This window comes from Rhodamnia argentea, chromosome 3, assembly GCF_020921035.1.
Source record: "Rhodamnia argentea isolate NSW1041297 chromosome 3, ASM2092103v1, whole genome shotgun sequence".
Lineage (NCBI taxonomy): Eukaryota > Viridiplantae > Streptophyta > Magnoliopsida > Myrtales > Myrtaceae > Rhodamnia > Rhodamnia argentea.
Genome location: NC_063152.1, coordinates 7,640,246 through 7,666,708, shown reverse-complemented (window position 1 = coordinate 7,666,708; position 26,463 = coordinate 7,640,246). Strand labels below are relative to the sequence as shown.

The following is a 26,463-nucleotide window of genomic DNA, read 5'->3' as shown; positions in this document are numbered from 1 at the left end:
GCGAGAACTTTGCTACAATGGCAGCCAATGGTCGCTTTTGACATTAGTAGAAGCGAGTTATGCCCGACTTGTCTCAAACCCATGAACCGAGATTTTGTATGTATGGGTGTGTGCGTGTGTTCAGCATCTTGATGAACGAAGTTCACTTTTTCTACAGAGAAACCATTCTCCCAAGAGTATGTATTGGCACCGAAACCATTTGAAGCCTTCACAATCCCCAAGTAACAAGATGTGCATCTCTATGTTCACACCGTTCCGGACTTTCATTTCGATCATTCACCACAACCGAACAAATGAGTGGCTTGACATCATTCATCTCACCAATCCGACTTCATTCACAGGGCTCGCGCCTTGCGGGTGTGTCGGATGAACGCCCCGCAAATTCCACCGACAGTCGTGCGGACAACTTTCAGCAATATCATCACAACGGCCAAGAATTGTTGGATATCGACATAAGAACATCACACCGGCCACGGACAGAGAGACAACTACGCAAGTAACGAGACGTATGGAGGGTTACCTGATCCAATTTCAGCCCGGCCTTCGCACGAATCAAAAGGAAGTGCGGGAAAGGTGACGATCCAGAGATAAGGGAGGACTCACTTCATGGGAGGGGATTGCGCCGACTGAACACCAGACATCTCCTCTCCACCTTCGTGGAACTTTCCGCCTTCACCGCCATCCTCTCCACCCCCGTCGCCTCGCGGAGTGCGACCTAAACTGAAATTCCTTTTTTGCCCCTCTCGGTAACTTCGGGGGTAAATAGGTTACCAACCGCCAGTCGCGCAGAAGGCACAGCAAGTCTCAGACTCTTTTGCTTCCTTCGTCCCTCGCTTGCATTTCATCAATCACTAGCAGAGTTCGAATCGGCAGAGCAGGGAACAGCAATTAAATCGAGCCCAAGGGTACTCTCTCATTCTTCTGGTTTGTGATTGTGATTATTACGAGCGTTGTGCATGCGTAATCTTTTTTGCTCCTCCTGAATTGAAAGCGCAAGACAGTGTCGGGGGTCGGTCGATTCTGGGAATTTCCACTGATTTTGATAAGCTTTATGCTCCTGGACTTCTTCGCTAGCGTAGATTAGAAGTACGCGATGGCTAGGCTCAATCACACTCTAGAAAAAGCGCAGGACAGTCTCGTGTACTCTCTGAGAGATTGCTATTGTGTCTGGCAACGATGCATGAGTTGATATGAAGCGTTTGTAATCCATCGATTTCTTCTGCTTTTTGGGTTGAATCTTTTGATACTATTTAGGCTGTTTAGGAGTTGGGTGCGTCTTTAATGAGTTATTGCAAACTTCATAATCTGGCTCTCTGTCTCAACCTCACAGCTTTTAGCAGAGTTAATTCGCGGTGAAGCAATGTTTTTGGGGACTATTTGTGGTGACATTTTCTCTGGCACTTACAATTTTTGCTACAAGAAATACAGATCGCAGCATTTGCAAATGCCACTCTCAAATGCCTCTAAAGAGAGAACTTTCGCTGGCATTTTTGGATGTCTTTAGCAGCATTTGCGACAATTAGCAGTAAAGCTTTTCTCAACATCGCTCTGAACTTCTTTTTTCTCTTTTGCCTGTAAGAATTCTATTGGCATTTACAACTGCCACCAAATAACTTAATGAGTGTTGGCAAAAGCTGCTCCTGTTGTTGTGTGGTCATCATCAGCATTGTGTCCAAAATATGCAGCCAGTGTCAAGATAGTGTTCTATGGCTTATCTGGAGTGTATATTTCATAGGATTATCTGCCATATCCTAGACATGAACTAAGTCCAGGTGAGAAAAATCTTTTGAGATATTTTATGCTTTGATAAAGAACTACTCCATTTGTGAGTTTTTGACTAATAAGCACCGCGGATGTTGTTTTCCAATGTATCAATTGAGAATGGTGTCGTGTATTAACACCAAACATCGTTACAGATACCTACTGTGCACCAAACAAAGCAACTAATGGAATTTTCTTAGTTGGAATTTTATTTGAAGCTTTAATGAGCTGTTTTGATAAATGACAAAGCCAAGGAAACTTGTTCATCGTTCTCTCTTTTTCAGCCATAATTGTTGCCAGGCTGTAGATAGGTTCTTCGATTCTGCTTTCTAAGTTTGTAATTTAAAGTGAGACTATCACTCTGTAAACAGAGGACTCCATAGAGCTGCTTCTTTTTACTCTTTGTAGTGTGTACGTAAATACTAATTTAGCCTCATTAGCAAGTTTTTCTCCTCCTCCTCCTCCTCTTGTTTTTATCTTTTGCGAACAGACTCACTAAGAAGTAACTGATATCGCATTTGCATTAATATTAGCTTGATAGAAGAAGGCCGAAAAGTGAATTGCATTTATCTTTTGCTTTATGATTTAGTGCTCAGCAGATTTGGCCACTACAAGTCTGTGCAAGGTGGCTTGCTTAGATAGAGAAATGCTATTTGTCTTATGTGTGATTTACCTTTAATAACATGTTGGAGCTTCTATATGCGTGCCATGTTCTTTTCTTTGACTCTATGAACTCTAATTCTCTCCTTGTCGATGTGAATGAAGTTGGTGTAAACAGAAGCCTCATCTCAGGAAATGCATACTGGGTTCCCACTAAATGAAGCATGTAATCTTCAAGTTCGGAAACTAGAGATCTCCGACAAAAGCAAAGGGTTTGTAGAGCTACTGCAGCAACTGACAGTTTGCGATGCTATCTCCGATGAGGATTTCCAAAAGCAATTCCAAGAGCTCAGTTCTCTAGGCGATGACCATGTGATTTGTGTGATAGAGGATACTAGTTGTGGAAAGATAGTCGCTACTTGGAAGTGTGTTCATCGAGAAGAAGTTTATAAGGAACTGCGGCAAGGTTGGCCATATCGAAGACGTGGTCGTCGATCGTGATTCTAGGGGGATGCAGTTAGGCAAGAAGGTTCTTTCTTTTCTCACCGATCATGCCCGATCTGTGGGTTGCTATATGGCGATTCTTGACTGCAGAAATGAGAATAAAGCATTCTATGAGAAGTGTGGCTTCAAGCAGAAAGAAATTCGGATGGTCAAGTACTTCATCTAAGAAATTACCCAATTTGTTCATTTATAAGTAAGCACTTCATGTCTAACCTCATTTTAAGTCCATTTTTCCTCAATAATCTCTCCTTAAAGTTTTGATTGAGATGAGTAAGTTCAACAGATTTCTTGATTCCAATGATTCTACAACGAAACTTACATTTTCTACTGTGAATTTGGATACCCGGGTGCCCCTTCTAATTTCATCTGTTCATTCACACCACCTTGCCTTTTGTGTTGATCATGAATATTAATAGAACTATTAGTGATATGCCGTGTCTGTAGAATTTAGCGTATAAGCCGTCGCCATGACTCGTATACGGGGTAAAAGTCCGAAAGTTGTGAATTAGGGTAGCTATCGGCTTCCAATTATTTCTAAAGCTTTCGGTGAAAATCTAATCTCCCAAGTGAAATAATGCATAGTGATTTAACGTGAGGATGAAGAATTAAAATAGCGGTAGTAGAGACGTGATATTATAACATAATGTGACCAGCTTTTCCGCCATTCGGGTATTATTGAACCTCATGTTGCCCGAAGTATGTTTGATTCGGATGGTCAAGTATTTCATCCAATGGATGTTTTGTTGGTACGCCTAATCTTTGTTTTTGAAGTAACAATTATGGTTTTGATCTTTACACTTGTGCACTTTGTACAGTGGGATTTTAATTTGCACACCGGAGTTCCACATGTCATTAACATAATTTGGTTGAGATGACAACCGACATGACAATTCGTCCCGGCGTCGCCGCTACCACCCTCTCAATGGCCACCGGAGCCACCTTGGGAGACGTCCTCTTCAGGTTTCTACAAAACCCTCCGGTCGGGACTTTAAAAGTGGCCACAGTCAACGCTACTCAACCGATCTCCTGGCTCCCCGCTATACCATTGACGTGTTCGATTTCCCCGATTGTCCCTTGGAGTTATCCACCACAACCGTCAAAAGTGAAGATGGAGTGACCTGTTTGAACTAAAAAAGAAAAAAAAGTGTAACAACATCTGCCATATTTTACCGCCCTATTCATATATTGATTCAAAGTTCACATTGCAAAATGGTAATGATTTTGACTCCTTCGAGTTCGAAAAAGGAAATTAATTAGCTTTCTTCTCGCAAAGATGTCATAAGCCAATTAACTATTTATAGATTTCTTTATGTTTTACTCTTTGTTTTTTTTAATCGAGCTAGCAGGCCGACCGGCCAATGAGCAAGGGTTGCGGCCCTCCACCACCTCCGCAACACCCACTATGTCCCACGAGGTCTTGGGAGAGGGCTCACGACGCCCTCATCGGCCACAACAAGTGTATTCCGAGCCCTCACTCAATGCGGCGAGCGTTACCACCCTGGCTCGGGCTGACAAATGCTCTGCAGCACTTGCCTAGAAAAAAGAATGAACAGAAAATCATAAATAAAAAACAGTTAAAATAATAAAAATAAAAAAATATTCAAAGTTTGCTCCGACTATGCCACATAGGATGGATGGCGCTAATTGGGGCTATTGTATCAATGATTCATAACCAAAGTTAATCGAAGGGACTACGTTGATTATTAAAATGTTTAATACTAAATTAGCAAATCTTCAAAAAAATTATGACTAAATTGCCCAAATTAAAAACATTTAGGATTGAATTAGCATAAATGATATAAATTTAAGACTTTTTTTTTTATAATTATCCTGCAAAACCTTTGCCGCTTGCCATTGACCAGCCTCAGCAACAATCGAGCACACAACTCACTCTCTATTTCTATCGTTTTATGAGTTCTAGACGTCAAATCCAATGTCATGAAACCCAAACCGGTGTTTCCTGCCTTTGGCGACCCAGATTTGGGGTGACCGGCCGGTGATGCCGCTCATTGCATCAGCATTGCTCCAGAGGGCAAACAGGTACAGACACAAGACTCGACAATGACCCGACTGATGACAATGGACGACGGACGGCTGCTCGAGGACATGACGGCGAGGTACAATACTGTGGCGGGAGAGATTGGGGAAAATAAAGGTCCTGGGTGTTTTTTTTCCAGCAAAATGCTTATAGTCGGATGCATGAGCGAACAGTGGGAAGCACTAATAAACGGGCTACAGCCAGTGAACAAATTCAAATATTTATGAAGCCCTCATTAACAGATGAAGTAGGCCTGTTTCAAGTGAAGTGATACAGTTTAATCATATCATCATTGGCTTTCAGGAGGGCCACCAGACTCCACGATAGGACACCAAGACCTGTGTCGCATAGAAACTTGCAATTAGGGAAGGAAAATGGCACACCTTCAACTCTGCCGCAAGTGATATAACCTAAGCACATCCAACAATGAAGAGGCAACATGTAAGAATTTACTTTGACCTTTTGGAATCATGATTATTCACTACTGAGAAGATATAGTCTGACCCACACCAGCTATTTTTCTCCTTGGTCTTTTGGTAGCTATTTTGGAGACACAATGTACATTTGCAGCACTAGACATCATGCAGAGTAGCAAACCATGTGAACCAGATTCCAGTGTGATAAAATTTAGTATGAACTTCCTCAACTCCAGGAAGAGGGACCATCAACTGTTCATAAGTATGAACCCGAATTGGTTGAATTAAACAATTTGCTCACCTGAAGGCACCAATTACCAATCAAAAGCTCAGTTGCGTTCTACAGCTTCTGAAGCAGTCCCTCAACCAGGCTGCAGTACCCTCTGTGAGACACTTAACCATTTCTGAATAGAACAATTAGTTTGCCTTCTCATAGAGAACTTCAACGCAGCTTCAGTCAAGGGTGAGGCTTCAATTACCAGCTGCCTCATCATACTGAACGAACCCTCTCAAACGCGGCAACAGCAAAAGAGGGCTCGAAATCTCCAGTGGGAAACCCTCATCAAGTGCATACCAAAAGCAGCAATCGACCACAATTTCCCTCAAACATCTCGAACAAAGCTTGACGTTTTGCTTCAAACTGCAGCATTCTTCCTACCAAGATACTTGAGAACAGGGCTACCCTTCAAGATTTCATGCATCACCTTATCCGTGACCCCCGTGCCGCATATGGACAGGGACTTGTGGTTACTCCAAGTGACACTCCTACTTAATGGGAGTGCATATTCTCATCTATAAGAATGAAACTCTCTCGGCATCAAAACGAATCTTGCCTTGTCAACGAATCTCGCATTGTCATCAGTGAGCACACATCGTAATCCCTTTCTCTAGTAGCTTTGCTTTGTGCAGTGGGCGGTGCGCACCCATGCTTAGCATCATCAACACTATGTACAGAGACGCTGAAAATAGGATGAACAAGCTCTAAGATCTAAATATAAGATCTAGATTTAGATTGGGAGAGGTAAGATGAGCACATAGGCGCCTTTAATGAACTTCCAGATCTAGATCTAGATAGGGAAAGGAGAGCTCCAAGATTTAGATTTAGAAGCGGAAATGAGAGCTTTCAAAACTCAGGGAAGTTTTGTAAGTGCTCCCAAGGCAGTAGGAACTCACTGTATTCCTCCTTGATTTTGTCGGACTTCTTGATCCGGAGGATTTGCAGTAGCATGTTGATTTTTAAACAATGAAAGTGGGAAATACACCCAACAAGCGATGAAGAGCATCAACAACGAGCAAAGAAAAAAATTAGATGAATATTGTAAAATATTCCCAGATTAGATCAAAAGAAATAATCTCAACTCAAGTTAAGAAGGTGGAGCCTCCCACAAGTTTTTTCTCATTCAAGGGAGCTTGGAGTGGAAGAAAAAAAACCAGAGAGAGGAGGGTGAGGAGAAAAATTGCTACTTTGCCATGGCCGAGCTCCCAAGCAATCCCTGCGACGCTCGAATAACTAGTTTAGACTGTATTCAACATCTTATTTGTTCCGTTCGGATTTCAAGGAGATGAATTTTCTTAATGTGGATAAAATGGATTGACTCGTCCTCCATATTGAAGAACCAGAGGTCTTCATAATATTCTACAAATGGATAAATCTCGGACAAGAAAAAGTGGATAAATTAAATCGAACCGATTAAAATGTAGCATCAATTTCGTTTCCATTTGAATTTTTCTTACAGCCGGTTTTCAGGTTGGTAGGGTTCGATTGAAAATTTTGCTTAAAAAAAATCATTGTTCAAATATAATCACAGCAACGAGCAAGGCGATTAAGCAAAATTTCAATATTTACGATTTACGTCTAAATCTTTCTTACCAAATAGCTTTCTAATCCCATTATTCTTTCATAGACCAAATCATTCGAACATTTACTCATTTTGTTTGATACAATTAATTTTTTTCCACAATTTTCTCACAATGAATTTCTTTTCTCTTTCGCTAGTACTACTAAATAACTTATCCTCACTAATAATTAAAATAAATTCACCTAATTGAGTGAGTCCATTGTTATATCATAAACTAGACATCAAGCCACGTAGTGCATGGGTCCGGAAACAGTAGTATACATTAAAAGGGAATATGCTAATCAATTGGAAGATAACAATTTTTTTTTTTTGTGATAGGTGAATAACTTTTCTATTGTGATGCTTCCGTTCTTCGCAATTAGAAGATGAAATCCATCGACTATCTAGAATGCTTATTTCGCTTGATTTGGTAATTGGTCAGACCACGCCCACTCAGCCCCAGCCACCTGGCCCATTCCAGCCTCTAAAGCAAAATGTGGGCCCCAGTCGTCTCCGATTATATGAGTTGGTCAACCGCTTGCGGGTGTCTGACCCTCCAAACAAAAAAAGAAAAAGAAAAAAGAAAAACTGCTTGTGGGTGTGTGTATAAATATATTCTTTTTCTCTTTTTATGGGAGGACTTTAAAACATATTGGCATCGCAAATTAATTAAATGATTAGTCCTAAAGACAAAAGATTAGTTGGCTATAATCTCATCATCTTGATTTTTTTTTTCCCATTTTTTGAGTGGTCCCAAATATTATCTGATTAGATATTCGAGAAATACATTAATCCTCGGCCCTCGAATTGCTTCCCGTTCGATTTTTTTTTTTTGAGTTGACTTGCCCGGCTTCGGAAGTTTTCGTTGACTCATTATCTTTCTCGTTTAGAGCACATCGTGGCAGGCATGTTTGATAGCTCTCACGAAATTACATAAGTGGGAACATTCATAAGACGGATAGAGTAACAAGTTAGTACAATAAGGCTGCGTTTGGTCGTCGGGATTTACGGTCGGGATAGGATTGGATAGGATAGGATAAGAAATCTAGGGATTTGGCCTTATCCTATCTATTGTTTGGTAAATCATGGATTTAAAGTCGGATATTCTCATATCCTATCATATCCTGCATTTGGTAGAAACTGTATATCAATGTAAAGGACATATATGCCCCTACGTGATGCTCATGAAATATTCCGATCTTATTACTATAAAAATAACGTTCTCATACACAAAAAAAAAATGAAAATATATACATTTTATTAGATTTTCAAACCTCTTTGCAAAAAAAAATAATAAATAAATAAAATGAAAATAGAAACAAATGAGACAAGAAAGCTGTCATCATTTTAAAAGTTAGATTTTATATGACGGATAAGAGAAATCCTATCCGACCTTATCCTCGCCCCCTTCCTTCGGATTTTTTTTATCCAGGTTATATCCCCTCTATATCCGACATTATACTATCCGGGACACCTACCAAACATGGGATAGGATAAAACATAACCTATCTCGAGTTTTATACGGACAACCAAACGTAGCCTAAGGTGCTAAAAGCTGAGAAGAATTGAAATTGAAGCCGTTATAATGGAAGGAAAATTGATCATTTTTAATTTGAGAAGCTCTTTTGAAGGCTCCATTGGTTGCTCAAGAAAGTTTTTCGTGTCTTTTGGAACACGACGAATTCGATTATCCGTATCGCAATTGGCAATTTTTTTTTTAATCGAAGAGACACTTCCCAAATCTCTCTTAGAAAATCACATTTTTTTGAAGTATCTTTTCTTACCATATATGTGTGTAAAATTTCTTCTTATTTTGTCAATATTGCATTCCATCAATAATAACTCAAATATTTCAGAATAATATGATTTTGCAAAACCTTACAAGTTCCTTTTTTTTTTGCACACAAGCAACATGTGCCGCCTTCCTAGTAACAATAGATGAATAGAAGCAATTTCTTTTATGCACATTAAATTATGCATGTACGCAATAAGAAAAGGTAAGGAACGATAACAAAAGTAAGTTTTTAAAGGCTCTTAGAAAGCTAAACATAGATATTTAATAAACAAAACCCTATGTGGTACCTTGAAAAACACACACACACACACACACACACTCTCTCTCATATATCTATTTTGCGGTATAAATTGAGTGTCTTTTCCCATCAAATCTACCGATGCTGATAGATTTGAAATTTCAAGGAAGGCTTACTCTATATATGAACCCTCTCTCTCCTTATGGGCACGCATGGCAATACTTATGCTTCAAAAATCAACTACCGATCAAAAGTTGATTTTTGTAATTCTCCTTCTAAGTATAAGTTAATCTACTTTTGCTCTAGAAGTTAGTTTCTGATTATATAAAATAGTTTGATAACAGACAACAATTTCTACTTTTAGAACAAAAATTTATTTGGTAAAGGTTGAAAATTTCTATGTCTAGAATATTATTAACACAAAATATTCTATGAAAAAATTATTGTCAGCGATCGAAAAATTTCTACTTCATTTTAAATTTTTTGAATTTCTTTAAAAATAATTTTTATTATTAAAAGATATATTATTATTTATTTTTTATTTTGACGGCTAGAGAAGGTCACTCGACAAGGGCGATAGGGCTGTCAATAACCGGCGATGGCTACTGACGGTGGTCGTGGTGACGGGCGGCGATGATGGAGACATGATTGGGAGAGAGGCACTAAAAATGAAAGAGGCTAAAATGAGACATATATTGATGTTGAGAAATTTCTACTTCTTAACGACAAGTAACTTTTTTTAGCTTCTAAAATTGGCTTAAAAACAACTTCAGATGTAGAAATTGTCTTCAAAAGTAGAAATGACATTTTACGTAACAAAATTGATTTATGCTTCAAAAATTGCATTACTAAACTGATTTTTGCTTTAGAAGCACTTTCGAAGGAAAAATTCAATCCTAGAAGTGTTATCATGCATGCCCATATTACCCATAATCTATTCAAATGATAATTATACACCATCCTTTGAAATCAAAGAACATGTAAAGTTTACTTTTTAATTGGTTTTTGCTTGATATTAGGAGGCATCCATCCAACATTGCCTTTTTTTTTTAATACTAGGTTTAAGACCATTAAAAATTCCAAATTAATGCCTCATGATACGTTTAATTCAAAATAATTTCGTCTGGCAAAAATTTCTAAACTAGAAACCATAACACATATACCCCAACTACCTTCATCTCACGAAAAATCCCAAATGGGTCCCAAATTTACTCTTCCTTAGATTTGCGTCATGGATTGTTTTTTTTCCCCCAAAATTACTTTAGAGCAAATTTATCACAGGATGTCAACTTCAAAAATTTTTTGAAATGAAAACTATTTTGGGGTAGATGATTCATTGAATACCAATTTAGGACCTTTTGGGATAATATTTTGTTCCCCTAATAATACTAACTAGTCTTGACTTATAAGTTTCATTTAAGTAGAAAATTCTTCAATTTCTCTTTGGTGCAAAGCAAATTTAAAGGATCTTTCAACTTCACAATTCTGCCCACGAATTTCAATAATATTCTTGCCTCATATAAGATGTAAAGCAAAACCAGATACTAAATAATTGACAAAAAATATTAATTTAGAGGGTCTTAAATACGCATGTAACTCTTTTTTTTTTTTACCAAAAAGAAAACCAATCATTCTAAATATCATACCCTTTCACAAAATTTCTCAAAAGATATAAAATAATTTTTATGCCATTATTTGGATTCATTTATTAAAATAACCCCACAATCTACCAACAAATCTCTCGACAGATGATTTTTGAAATCTGAATTGTGTAGATTTGCGTGACTTGATTTGGCTTCTGTGTCAATCCACCAACACCATCATAAACCCTCCAAGTCCCTCAAAATCCATTCTCGGCGAGGAGATGGCGCCGCTAGACGCCAACCCTGATCTCTCCTCTCCACCACAGGCGGTGGAGGTTGATAACATCAGCCCCTTGCCCGACGTCATAATCCACCATATCTTCTGCTTCTTGCCCTTCAAAGACCTGGTGAAGACCAGCGTGCTGTCCAAGCAATGGCGTTTGGCTTGGACCTCCACCCCGAACATCGATGTCTCGCTCCGCTCATGGCTTGTCATTCCATTGATCAGCAAAGCACTGAGTCTCTGCACTGCCACTAAGATAGAGAAGTTCCATGTGGACTTTTACGTCCGTACTGAATTCGATCTGTGGTTCCACTTTGCTGCGGCACGCCAAGTGGAGGACGCTTCGTTGGTCTTTGGAGGCTCCAATCGTGTCGTACCACAATTCATGTGCGATTGCACGTCGCTGGTGAGCTTGCGAATATCGAAGGCTACTTTTCCACCGGATTTTACCATCCACTGGCCTTCACTTAAGAAATTGTGCCTTCACGACTTTATTTTCGATTACTTTCCCTCGGAGAAGGATGTGATTATGAAAATCATGAGGGGGTGCCCTGTTCTTGAATCTTTTACATTGCGTTCCTCCTGGCTCGAAGCTCGCGACATCTGGATTGATTCAAGATCTCTAAGAGAGTTGGTGATTGAAGCGGATATTTCTTCGTCGCTCATTCTTTCAGCTCCGAATCTGCTTTCATTGTGTTTGTCAGGTGGATTTGTCTCCAGCCTAATTGGAGTATCTTCATTAGCAGATCTTCATTAGCAGAGGCAGAGTCGAACTTTAACGAGCCAACTCGTCATTGGTACGTTTCTCACGACTTTAAGTCCCATCTTTTAAAGCTGCGACATGCCACGAAAATCACATTCGGAAGCTGGTGTCTTCAGGTACAGAGTTGATTTTGTTTGGTCTTTCTTCCTGGGTATGTTATTGACGTATATTGCTGCTATATCAGACATACATGAACCTCAATGGTCATTTCTTATTCTGCTACTTGGTTCCAAATTCAACTTGTTTTCAGGTTCTATCAAGAACGGGGATAAAGGGACGGCCGTACCTGTCATCGAGATGGCGAAATATTGTGGTGTATACTACAGTTTGTAAAAGTGAGCTTAAGGGGATTGCGTTCTTGCTGCGGAGTTCTCCACTACTAGAAAGGCTAGCCATATGCAATCCAAAATCCAATAATGCCAGGGTATTAATCCGTTTTTGTTCTGGACATAGTGACATATATGCTTCGGTAGTCAGCCTCGCATCTTTTATCTTGAAGCTGATGTTGTGTGGCATTTATGATTTACACACAGTTTGCATTTTATTGCATAAGCGACATAAGCGAATTGGTATGTGAAAAAAAGCTGGGATGGTTTGGAGCTACATGGAAAAAAGTTGATTGCTTTGCAACAAAGATGCGATCATTGATTCATTTGGTCCGTGAGAACTTATAGCGTGCTCTACCAGATTAGACAAGTTTGTTTGTTTTACAATCTTTTTCGGTAATAATGTCACTGCTACGTTATTGCTTCTCCTAATTTGCTGTGGATGTGTGTTTTCAGTTCAGGAAAAAAGATTTTCCAAAGCTCTGCAACTTTGTTGAAAAGCAATTTGGGTGCTCACGGAAGGATTTCCCTTGTGTGGCAAATCAGCTCAAAAGGGTTGAAATTGTCGGGTTCGAATTCAACAATGAGAAATCAAAACTTTTGCGTGCCTTATCTAAGTTTCTTCTCGAGGAGACAGTTGAATTGGAGAAGATAGACAATCCGTGCTGATTAAAGAGGTGATTCAGCTTCAAGAAGGCTGTCTGAGAGCTTCTAGAAATGCTGAAATTATAGTCAATTATCATTTCAATAGTCTATCTTTTGAGTTATACAAGCATAAGCAAAATCATAGGTACTCATTACCCCCTAGATTACACCCTAGATTTGCATGATATGTATGGAACAAAAATTGCTCTCTCTCTCTGGTTGTGCAACTATTCAAGTCTGTGATTTCGTTTGGATCGAGCTTCTCTGACTTGGATGAACAATTCTTCATCTTAACATGTTTACGAGTTCTTTGTGAAATCCTTCGATTTCCATCACAATTTGAGTTATGTCTATTTCAATTATGCAGACGGCTTAACCTAACCAGACGGCAAGACCAAGTGTTTTGTTCGTAAGGTTGAGAAAATGATTTACTTGCACTCCCTCCCCTCGAAACCTATTTTGATCAAGGAGGTGCGGGTACATATAAGCCGAGTTTATTTATTTACTTCTTTAGCATACCCAATTTGTAATTGGCCTAAACACTTCCATTTATGCTATATGACAACCGACCTTGCTGTGAAAAAATATCCTTTGACGCTAACCTATTGCGTATGATTAAGGTCGGAGCCGAGAGAATGCTTGCTGTTGTGATCGCCACGAGGCATCTCACTTTTCGTCTGTGATTGCCACATGGCAATACACATGACATAGTTTTGCCATGTGGCTCGAATTTGACGGATAAGCTTCAGCTTATTAATTTATCATCTCTTAACTTTTGTCTTTAATTTAAATTTCTTAACAGTGGCTAAGCAAAAGTATATTGATTTTTTTGTTGAGTTTAAAATCAGAAAAAAAAATTGATGAATTAGAGGAAGTGTGGTTTTATTTGTTTCGCGAAAAATGAGCGATTTGATAAATTTTCTAAAAATAATGGCTTATATTATTTGAAATAAATAGCTAATAGAGATTATTCTAAGAAAATATTTCCTAACTTATTCAATTTTCGCGAAAACAAACAAAGCCTCAATAAAATAAGTTTTTAATTCAACAAATTCTCTTTTATCAAGAAAAAAAAAGATAGAATAAAACAAAAATAAAGACATTTTTTCTCTCCTAAATTAATTTGCATCTTGTTTCGTCGAAATTTCTCCCTCAACGAAATATCTTTCAACGAAAAGGGCTCTTCGATTTTTAAGTGAAAAGGGTCCTATGGCCTCTCCGGAAAGGAGTGATCCAAATCAATCAGGAAATCAACGAGCTTAACATTAACTGAAATTTACCAAACTTAGACCAAATCGGAGTTTCACTCAACCGCATGACTTAAAAATTATAACTAATATAAAAGAACCTACAATAGCAAACCTCGATGGAGTTCGACTTGACGAAGAAGCATAAAGACGCAATCGAACCAAACTACAATTATGAACCTCGACGGAGTTTGACTCCACGATGAAGCCTGGTAATGCAGTTGCACTTTACCGGAGTTTGACTCGACAATTAAGTACAAGGATGAAGATACGAGCCGGAATTTAATTTGATGATAAGAATCTGAAAGTTACAGTTAAGTTACGCTAATCAATTGGAAAGATAACATTTTTTTTGACAATACGTGAATAACATTTCTATTATGATACTTCTGTTCTCCCCAATTAGAACCCGAAATCTATCAATAATACTGGACTGCTTATTTCGTTTGATATTGCAATCGTATGGGCAATTAAGGGTCAAAAGCTCTCGAAGAAAGTCAGAGATACGTGATAAAGGGGAACAAAACTACAACTCTTTACTTTTTTTTTTGGTCTGGACGACTCTTTACTTGAAAAGTTTGCAATTGACAAACAGTAATTTGATAACTCTACTTTATCTTTCACGTATTTCAATTTTAAAAGTTGAAAATGTTTTCTTTTTATCTTATAAAAAATTTTACAAAAAAATCAGATTATTTTAAAATATATGTTCTTTCCATATATGTGTCTACAATTTCTTCATATTTTGTCAACATTTAATTCTGTCAATAATAATTAAAATATTTCACAATAACATGATTATGCAAAATCTTGCACGTTTCTATTTTTTTGCACACCCGCAACATGGTTGTACCCTTGCTTTTAACAATTGATAAATAGAATAAATTATTTGGTGCGCATCTTCATCTAAAATTATTCATATATGCAATACGAAAATGTAAATTTGCAAAAAATTGAAATTTGTTTAGATATTTACTTAGTTATGTTATGGTGAAGGAAACAGAAAAGGTAAGGAACGATAAAAAAAAAGTAAGATTTGAAAGGCTTTTAGAAAGAAAAACATAAATATAAAATATGAAAAAGCACTTTTAGAGTAAAAATTCATTTTCAGAAGTGTTACCATGCGCACCCATATTACCCATAATTACTTCGATTCAAATGACAATGATTCACCATCCTTTGCAATCGTAGAACATGTAAAGTTCCCTTTTTGATTGGTTTTTGCTTGATATTAGGAGACATCCGTCCAACATTGCCTATTTAATTTTTTTAATAATAGGTTTAAGACCATTAAAAATTCCAAATTGATGCCTTAGATACATTTATTGCAAAATAATTTTCGTTTTGCAAAAATTTCTAAACTAGAAACCACAACACAAATACCCCAACTAACTTTCGTCTCATGGAAAATCTCAAATGGGCGCCCTTAAATTTGTGTCATGGATTGTTTTTTTTTTTCAAAGTTACTTTGAAGCAAATTTATCACAGGATATCAATTTTAGAATTTTGTGAAACGAAAATTATTTTGGGGTGGATGATTCATTGAATACCAATTTAGGACCTTTTGGGATAATATTTTGTTCCCCTAATAATACTAACGAGTCTTGACTTTTAAGTTTCATTTAAAAGAAAATTCTTCAATTTCTCTTTAAGCAAATTAGCCTAAATTTAAAGGATCTTTCAAATTCACAACTCGACCCAAGAATTTCAATAACATTCTTGCCTTCTATAAGATGAAAAGCAAAACAAAAAAAATAAATAATTGACAAAAAATAATTTAAAGACAATCTTAAATATGTGTATAACTCTTTTTTTTTTTCCTTCTTTTCCACACAAGTCAACCCCATCATTCTTCGACCAAAAAGAAAAAAACCAATCATTCTAAGGGTGCGCATGAAAACACTTCAGAAATTGCATTTCTCCATCAGAAGCCTATTTGGCGTAGAAATGTGTTTGATAAAAACCTGATCGAAGTAGAAATCTGTTTGGTAAAAAAATGTACTTATGGTAGGATTTTTCACTTGTGGTAAGATTTTTCACTTCTGATAGGATTTTTGGTCAATTTTGAGGAGTAAAAAATTTTTATTTCTCGGCTTCAGAATCACTTCTTGGACCATACCACCGTTGTTGTGACCGCCTGCCGCGGACCATAGCAGCCGCCGCCGACCACCGCCGATCACAACCAGGGCCGACCACTCTTGCTGTGACCGCCGGCCGCCGACCACCGCCGATCACAACCAGCGCCGACCACCGTCTTTGTGACCGCCGGCCGCCGACCACAGTTGCCGTCGCCGACCACCGCCGACCATCGCCTACCACAGCGACCACCGCCGCCGCCCACCACCACCGCCACAGCCGCCAACCACCGCTGATCACCGCCACCGTCAACCATTGCCGTCGAAGATTTTGTGAATAATGTTTCAAAAGTAGAAATTTTCAATCGTTATCAAACGAATTTTTCTGATCAAAAGTCAATCCGAAGCTGAAGTAGAAAAATCAACTTCTACTTTTGAGGAGAAGTAGAGAAATCAACTAAGTTAATTTCTCATGGAGAAGTGTTTTCATGCGCACCCTAAATATCAAACCCTTTCCGTAAAATTTCTCAAAAGATATAAAATAATTTTTATGCCATTATTTGGATTCATTTATTAAAATAACCCTATAACGATGCTACTAACCAAGCTGCAAAACTAAAAATCTCCTGACAGAAGATTCGAAATCTGAATTGCGTAGATTTGCGTGATTTGATTTGGTTTCTGTTTCAATCCACCAACACCTTCTCCACAAACCCTCCAAAGTCCCTCAAAATCCAATCACGGCGGGGGAGATGGCGCCGCCAGACGCCAACCTTGATCTCTCCGCCTCGCCACCAGAGGCGGTGGAGGTGGATAACAACAGCCCCTTGCCCGACGTCATAATCCACCATATCTTCTGCTTCTTGCCCTTCAAAGACCTGGTGAAGACAAGCGTGTTGTCCAAGCAATGGCGTTTGGCTTGGACCTCCACTCCATACATCAACCTCTCTTTCCCCTCTCTCCCCTCAAGGCGTGTCGCTCTTTTGATCAGCAGTGCACTGAGTCTCTGCACAGCTACTAAGGTAGAGAAGTTCCATCTTGATGCTGGTTCGTACATCCCCACCGAACTCGATGGGTGGTTTTGCTTTGCGGTGGCGCGCCAAGTGGAAGACGCTTCGGTGGTCTTTAGACGCTCATGCATGGTACCTCGAATCCTGTATGATTGCGCGTCCCTGGTGAGCTTGCGACTGTCGAATGGTTTTTTTCCATGGGATTTTAGCATCCACTGGCCTTCACTTAAGAAACTGTGCAGTGACGGGATTTTAGTGTTGGAATATATAAATATTAAACCACGCCTTCTTCTACAAGCTTAAGCTTTTAGAGCAGTTGGTTGTGGTTCTAACATGGTATCGGAGCAGGTGGTCCCGAGTTCAAATCTTTCCAGGCCCCTATTTGCCTCCCCATTTGAATATTTCCATGCTTAGTCTGGTCTTTGCCTTAGGGCTAAGCGTGAGGGGAGTGTTCTATTTGCCTCCCCATTTGAATATTTCTACGCTTAGTCTGGTCTTTGCCTTAGGGCTAAGCGTGAGGGGGAGTGTTGGAATATATAAATATTAAACCACGCCTTCTTCTACAAGCTTAAGCTTTTAGAGCAGTTGGTTGTGGTTCTAACATTTAGCATCCACTGTTCTTTGGGATAACTTTGGGATTATGAAAATCATGAGGGGGTGCCCTATTCTTGAATCTCTTACGTTGCGTTCCTCCCCGCTCGAGAGTTGCCGCCTCCGGATTGACTCAAGATATCTAATAGAGTGGTGATTGAAGCCGATCATATTTTCTCACTCAATATTTTGGCTCCGAATCTGCTTTTATTGCGTTCGTCGGGTGGATTTGTCTTCTGCCCTTGCCTACTGAGAGTACCTTCATTAGCAGAGGCAGAGTTGACCTTTCACAAGCCAACTGCTCTTCGTTGGAAATTTTCTGACGACTTTAAATCACATCTTTTAAAGCTGCAACATGTCACGAAAGTCACATTCGGAAGCTGGTGTCTTCAGGTACGAGTTGATTTTGTTTGGTCTTTCTTCCTGGATATGTTATTGACGTATGTTGCTGTTATATCAGACATATATGAACCTCAACAACTAAAAGATCATATCATGTTCTGCTACCTGGTTCACAATTCAACTTGTTTTCAGGTTCTATCAACAACGGGGGTAAAGGGATGGCCGTACCTGTCATGGAGATGGCAAAATATTGTAGTGTATACTACAGTTTGTAAATGCGAGCTTCAGGGGATTGCGTTCTTGCTGCAGAGTTCTCCACTACTGGAAAAGCTAGCCATATGCAATCCAAAATCCAATAATGTCACGGTATTAATCCATTTTGTTGTGGACATAGTGACATGTATGCTTCGGTAGTCAGCCTCGCATCATCTACTTTCAGGCTTTTAACTTGAAGCTGATGTTGTACAATGAATCTCTTGTTGCCATTTATGGTTTACACACAGTTTGCATCTACTTACGTAAGCGAATTGGTATGTGAAAAAGGGCTGGGATGGTGCGAATTGGTATGTGAAAAAAAGCTGGGATGGTTTGGAGCTACGTGGAAAAAAGTTTGACTGTTTTGCGACAAAGATGTGATCATTGATTAGCGAGAACTTCTAGGGTGTGCCCTATCGGAATAGACAAGCCTGTTTGTTTTACAGTTCTTTTTGTGCGCAATGTCACTGCTACGTTGTTGCTTCTCCTAATTCTTCTAATTAGCTCTTAAAAAGCTACTGTGGATGTGTGTTTTCAATTTAGGAAAAAGATTTTCCAAAGCTCTGCAACTTTGTTGAAAAGCAATTTTGGCGCTCACGGAAGGATTTCCCTTGTGTGGCAAATCAACTCAAGAGGGTTGAAATTGTCGGGTTTGAATTCGACAATGAGAAATCAAAACTTTTGCGTGCCTTGGCTAAGTTTCTTCTCGAGGGGCAGTTGAATTGGAGAAGATGACAATCCATGCTGAGTAAAGACGTCACGGACTCTCATGATCCTTGGGGTACTCACGATGTGATTCAGCTGCAAGGAGGCTGTCAAAGAGCATCTAGAATTGCCGAAATTATAGTCAATTATCGTTTTCTTCTTTACGGCGGTGAGGACCGAAGAAGTTGAACCTCATTTGAAGGTCATCTGCGGGCACTAAGTTCAGTCACTGACGGTCGTTGAAGCTTACATAGTTGAGCTTCATTTCACTCCATTAACCAGTTTACATTGTTTTCATTTTTCACTATGTTCTTAGGAGAAAAAGGTCAAGATGTAATCTTCTCCGTTAGGTCTAAATTGGCTTTGGTTTCATCTTTCGGTTTGCTCTCCACATTTAGAAGTTCCAAAACCACTGATTTCGCGTTCGGCCGGCTCCTCTTCTTCCATTGTCGCTCTCCACCAAATTCTGAAGTAATGCTTGGAACCCAGCATTATCCACGTAATCCTCCAAATTGGCTAGTTAGCATTCTGATTCAGGCACTTCGAGTCTTAGTACAACGAATTTATCATCCATTCCTAGCAGAATCTCTACATAATCGAGAATTCAGTTACGCCTGTGCTAAGCTCGCGTTGCAAAGTCTCGGCCGGAGCCTGAGCACGTCACACTGCCTCTGTCTTGCATCGTCCTCGTCATATTCATCTCCGTTCCTGTTATCCGATTGCTTATGGTCATCGTTCATTTCATTTTCTTCCTCGTCGTCATCGTCTAAATCCTTGTGCGCTTGACATGCTGCTTGCACGATCAATTGGCGATTCCGGCGACTGATGCCTAAGCTAATTGAGTGGTTTAAGCAACTTGCGGAGTTGGTTTCCATAACTGACGATGGGAGGACAAGAACTTTGTCGACCGTTGTAAGAGGTCGAGGCGCTGGAGTTTCAATATTAAAATTACTCAATTAGGTGATTTTTTTTTATATTGTAGAGTAACTCATTTATTAAACTTAAGTAACGAAGATGTTAATTTCCTAATTAATTCATGCGATTTTTATTATACTTGATAATTAATAATTTAGTACAAGAAATGCTAATAGTTAATCATTTTTATGATCACACTCATAATTAAATTTTTTCAATAGATTTGACAATAAAAGGTCGTAATAATTCTCGACTAACTTATAATCACAGGAAATTATAATATAGTTCTAATAATTACAGATTTTGATTATAATTAGACGCGAGTAAATTGAAAGTTACACATCAAATTTATAATTCAAAGAAACGATTTCATGATACTAGGATTAATTATTATATAAATAAAATTGATTTAAAAGATTCTCAAGTTTGACGATGTCAAAATTAGGAACTTTTAATCCTAAGCGTTTGAGGAGCGCTCCTTTATTAATGAAAAAAATAAGAAATTATTGAGCGAGTTAGGATATCATTTAAGTCCATTATTTAATATTTTTTCTCTAAGCATAAATAAATGTAATCCTCCATCTCTTTTTCATAAAATCTTCTAATTTGATTTTGCAATCAGATAATTTGTTTAGTCATACTTGCATAACGAGATCAAAAGAAAAAAAAATTCTGATAAAAAAATTTGAAGGATGTTTAAAAGGGAATAGGAAATCGGATCGAATTGAGAAAAAAGATAGTTTCTAAATCGAATCTATAACTAATTGATCGAGTCAATTGATTTTTGAAGAAATTAGAAAAGATGTCCTTGGAAAAATCAGGGGCACAGCCGCGGAAACCCTAGGATTTCAAATCCATGGCGGCGCCCTCCGTCCACAGCGTTATCCGCCGCAAACCCTCCGGCAACCGGCGGGATCGCACCGAAGGGAACCGACCTCCTCCTCCTTTGAGCTGTAGGGATCTAATTGGTCGTGGTCTTTTTATATAGGGTTAATACCATGGAAAATCCCAAAATGGTACACTTGTGACAAATTTACCCCAAATTATTTTTTTGACCACAAAAAACTCCAAACCGATACACCTGTGACAAATTTACCCTAAATTGGTACACATGTGACAAATTTACCCTCCGTTAATTTTCATTAAATTTAACTATCAAATTGTTGATTTAGTGACATGTGATAGTTGACGGGTATACCAATATGGGGTTTTAACCCTCTATTTAGACAATGCCAATATTGAACCGGGGCCCGAAACCGGCCCGGAATCGGCCCGTTGATCGGGCCCACAGTTCCAACCCGGTTTAAAAAAAAAAGAGAGAGAAGGCCCGCGAAAAAGAGTTATTGGGCCTAGGAACCGGCGGTTCCGAACCGGAACCGGAACCGGCTCTTCAAGGGCCGGTTCCGGTTCCACCTTTTTCAGGAACCGGAACCGGCGGTTTCGTTGAACCGGCCATCTCTGCCTTTATTTGTTACAGGTTTATCAATTTGAGATGTTTCATGATATTAAATCAATTTAACGGGGGTGAATTTGTCACATGTGTACCAGTTTAGGGTATTTCGTGGTCAAAATAATTAGTTTAGGGTAAATTTGTCACAAATATACCAGTTTAGGGTTTTTGGTGGTAAAAAAAATATTTTGGGGTAAATTTGTCACATATGTACCAGTTTGGGGTTTTTCATGGTCAAAAAAATAGTTTGGGGTAAATTTGTCACAGGTGTACCGGTTTAGGGTTTTTCATGGTATTAACCCTTTTATATACTACCGGAGTTCTTGTATTGCTTCAGCCGTTTGGTGCGCCTGGACGTCGGCATGTGCTGTTTCTCATCGGGTGCGACTATTAGGTGGCCTTGTCTTAAAGGTCTTGTCGATAGAAGGTGCCGAGTTGAGCGATGACTTCCTCGAGCGAATCTTCAGGGGATGTCCTGTTTTAGAGTCCCTTGAGTTGTCCAGATGCCGGGGGCGTGAACAGCATTATAATTGATTCATTATGTTTGAAAGAGTGGCGCTCGTTGGCCTCGGCTTTGGTTCTTACGTGGAGAAACTTCGCGCCCCGTATTTGCTTTCCTTGCGCGTAATAGGAGGGAATCGTGCTGGGCTCAGACTTGACGACGTGTCTTCTTTGGTGGAAGCCGAGTTAGATTTTTCCGTTGAAAGTTGGGATCCCAATTCCAAGGGCCGCGACTTGTTGAGGCATCTTCTTGAGAAGCTGCGTGGAGTTCCTACCATCACCACCGGCGGTTGGTGTTTGCAGGTACAACCTTTATAAGACAAACTCATGTTGAATGGGGTCTGTGATTGGCAGCATTGTAGATTTCATCAAGGGGATTCGTTTTGATCTCATATCTAATTAATCATTGGCTGATAGGATGATTCATAAGTTTGTTGTTACGAACTAGTGAACCTTGGAGCTTTCTCCCCTCCATTTACATTTCAAGTAAATGGATCTGGGATCTCACTGAATTAGGGACAATGAGAGCCACTGGGTACTGCTGACTGTTTTGGATGCTGCTCCACGCCACATTGTCAAAATCTTTATTTTCACAAAAAAAAAATCACAAAGAGATTATCTGAAAGTGTTACTTTTTTTTTTCAATTCATTTCACCATTTTATAGAGGAAATACAATTGTTTGGATATATGACGAAGGGTCATGGACCTAGTCATCTTAGGTTGACAGAACTGGGTCATGCTCTCTTGTCACCTTAGGCCGCCATTCCATAGTAAATGCTACTTGGCTATTCGCTGAATATTTTACAATGGCAGTAGAACGATTCACTTGGAGACTTCAGTAGATAAAAAGGTTCGCTGCCTCAGGTGACCAACTACTTGAATTTTCAGACCTTTCAAAGATCACAAGTTCTACCTAGGAAGCATATGTAAACAGTCTCGATTCTTAAATACATTCCCCTGTTCATTTTTACCCGTGGTGTCCTCATTGGTCTTTTCCCAGCTGCGAGACGGGGTCAGAGGATATCGAATCTGGATGGACTGTAAATTTTTGTTATTCCTTATTCATGTTGAACGGGAAAAAGAAATGTCAATTAACATTTTCTATTTTGCTTGCTTAATTTCCTTAGGTTCTGTCCCTCTTGGAGATGGATGGAGTGCCGTCTCCATTGTCAAAATGTCAGAATCTGATACTACATGCACCAGTTAATCAATGGGACCTTCCCGGGATAGCATACATGCTACGAAGTTCACAGTGCCTGGAAAAATTAGTCATATACCTGACTTGCTTCCCGATGGTATGTTCCTTTGCTATGGTATTTTCGATTCGCTTCTTGTGCTGACTTCTCTTTCGCATTGATGTTTAAACAATGAGTTAAAACTTTAGAAGCACATAAAGAAGATCAATCTCTAACTCTTATTTGTTCCAGCAATTGAAAATTGCCCAACCCTGTGAGTCTAGCAGCCTGTGTGCAGGGCAACATTAAGCTGTTTGGTTCATGTCTTAAAGTAACTGCAGTGTTGGACTGGAGGTCCTTTTGCTGCCATGTAGCGTTCGAATCTTGAACTAAGAGTTTAGCGATGAGCACCTAGAAAGAGAACATGTTTATATGTGTAGACGAGTTTGAGAGCTTAAATTAAAGTAAGACTAACTAGCATCTGCAGAGGACTAATGGAAATCGTTTGTTTGAAATTTTAGTGAGCCAATGAAGTTTTTTCCCCCCCTCCTGTGGTTCAGCTTCTCATGTGAAGTTTGTTTCTTGAATGGGGTATCTATGTGCAGTTTCAGCTTCGTCGAGAATCTGAAGAACGTTTCAACTTCGACGAAGAAGATTTTTTGTGCTCACGGAAGGGGAACTTTGAATGTTTGGTGAAACATCTCAAAAGAGTTGAGATCGTCGGCTTTGAAGCCTATATTCGTGAGTCAAAACATCTGCTCGCCCTAGTTAAGTTCCTTCTTGGGGATGCACTTGTGCTGGAGAAGTTGATTATCAAGGCTAAATTGCCGCCCACACCAGATGGACAAAAACGCCTTCAAGCGATCCAAAATGTGCTCAGCTATCAAAGAGCTTCGAAAAATGCTGAAATTGTCTTGGATTATTATTTCGAATAGGCGTCCTAAAAAAGGTACATGAAAATCCGGGTATCGAGTTGATCTCATGGCAAGGCATGTTGCCCCAGGCACTACACTGCTTATTCTTATTCGAACTATGACAGTTTTTAGGTTTCTTAACATGTAACCTAATTTAAACTTTCTTTCGAGCTTAGTTCATATGTATTTATGAACCTCTTAAGGAAAGAGGTTAATGGTAGTGCTTTGGATTATCGACAAATGAAAGGGGTGTTTTGGTTGCAACATTGCTCAGCTTTCTCTCTGTCCGAAATTTATGAATAAGCGAATAACATTTTCAGGTACGTTCGATTTCAAGGACACAAACTCGGAGTACTTCTTTGCTGCTCAGAAGAAGATAAAACTCGAATTTTAGCATCGACTTTTTTAATGGTTTAATTTGGTTCAAGTTGATTTTTTCTCCGCAAAGCGGTTTGCAATTGGAACGAAACATTATTTCGTGGTTCGGTTTGGTTCAACTTTTGGCAAAAAGAAATAAACCGTGAAATCATTAGTCTTCTTTATATCTCTGTTACGTGGCATTTATTTTCGTTAATAATCACGGGATACTAAAGAATGAAAAGAGTTATGAGTTCACGGTGGCGGCGATGCCGTTGTAATGAGTCGTGACTCGTGAGCTCGCCGAGGCGCATGGGGGACCATGGAGTTGGTCAAGTTCTCGGAGACGTGCTCTGGTTCTGGTGCAAGTTGGAGCTTAATGTCCGCATCGACCGACTCGCATGTTGGTGGATTTTGGAGGGGCAGGGCGAGAAGTTGGGCGAAAGATGATGGCAATAACTTGATTTTGATTTTTGAGTCGTTTGCACGACAAACTTAAATTTAGAAGCGCCTATATGAATTTTTCAGATTATTGTCTGCTTTTAAAGGACGGTGAGAATAAGGAAGAAATCACCAAAATGACATGACAAACTTGATTATTTTCCAGATTATTTGAGACCGATGCACTAAGGGTGGGTTTGGTTCAACATTTCAAATAGGCTTTGAGGGAATGCAAATGAATTTTGCTTAAGGGGCTTTGGGAGAATGCAAATAGCATTTGGTAAAAGCTCCTTTGGAAAATAACTTTGGGCCTACTTAGTGTTTGGCAAAATCAATTCGCAAAGTAGCTTTCTACCACATTTATTTAAATAAAAAAATCAAAAATCCAAACTTAAGACTACGGCCGCCGAGGGTTGCGTTCACCCCGGGAGGGCCACCAAGGGTTGCACGACCACCGGCGGCCATCGCTTGGGCTTGTAGCCGAGGGTCGTGCGATCTCGACGACCCTCGCCTAGGCTTGTGCGGCCCGGGCAATGGCTGCAAGGGGTCGTTCGACCTCAGGGCGGCTCTCGTCTAGGTCGCGCGACCCCGGTGACGAGGAAGTCAAGCGACTCACAACGAGCCTTGCCCGAGCTCGCACGGCCCGGGCAACGACCACCGAGGGTCGCCCTATCCCTAGAGGCCTCGACCGGCGGTCGCAGATCTAGTTGGTCGGCAGCCACAACTAGGGTTTTGAAATTTTATTTAAAAATAAAATAACAAAAAAATGATGGGAAAAATTGGAATTTGAAAAAATAAGTAAGGGTAGATATGGAAGAAAAAAATCATAACTTAGCATTTGGCCAAATGTTAACCAAGATTAAGCTTTCAGCATTTTCAAGGCTAACTTTCATCCCAAAATCTCTTGAAAATGATTGCCAAATGCCTAGCATTTTTCCCAAGGAGCTTTGAAAATGCACTGAGGGTAGGTTTGGTTCAACATTTCCAATGGGCTTTGGGAGAATGCAAATACATTTGCTTAAGGGGCTTTGGGAAAATGCTAATGACATTGGTAAAAATTCCTTTGAAAAACAACTTTGGGCCTACATAGTGTTTGGCAAAACAAATTTGCAAAGTAGCTTTCTACCACTTTTATTTAAATAAAAAAATAAAAAATAAAAAAATTCGAAAATCCAAACTTAGGGCTACAGCCACCGAGGGTCGAACGAACCCCGGCTAGCACGTCTAAGGGTTACGTGACCACCGGCGGCCATCACTTGGGCTCATAGCTGAGGGTCGTGCGGCCCCGGCGACCCTCACCTAGGCTCGTGCGGCCCGTGCGATGGCCGCAAGGGGTCGTCCGACATTGGAATTTGAACTATATGAATTTATCGACTAGCCAAACTACTTAAAAACTTGATCACATCGGCTGTCATCAAAGTAGGTGGTCCAATTTCCAGCATAAACTTCAACTGACATTCACCATCCAAATGAAAGGATGTCTCCCAAAGGAAAATATTTTGCGGCCCTTAGCAGTTGAGTTTATTTTGGTAGGCTATATGCTCAGTGTGCTACCTATGACGAATAAACCAATGGGACTGTGAACTGAATTATTACAAGCAACACTTTCTTCGTCGCCAACACATAGCTTCAGATAAGGCTCGAATCCCTCCCGAAAATGAAACACCTCGTCCAATCTGGTATCACCGGTATCC

At 39.5% G+C, this 26,463-nt stretch overlaps 1 long non-coding RNA gene and 1 pseudogene across 1 annotated transcript; one reads left to right on the top strand and one right to left on the bottom strand.

Annotated features, from left to right (window-relative positions):
* On the bottom strand, nucleotides 1–26,263 carry LOC125314401. The gene is made up of 5 exons (XR_007197899.1): nucleotides 26,145–26,263; nucleotides 25,782–25,786; nucleotides 14,891–14,895; nucleotides 7,319–7,328; nucleotides 1–12 (listed from the first exon to the last, which is right to left on the bottom strand). It is a non-coding gene; the product is annotated as an uncharacterized LOC125314401 (long non-coding RNA).
* On the top strand, nucleotides 2,352–3,031 carry LOC125314379 (annotated as a pseudogene).
* Nucleotides 26,264–26,463: the final 200 nt, after the last annotated feature.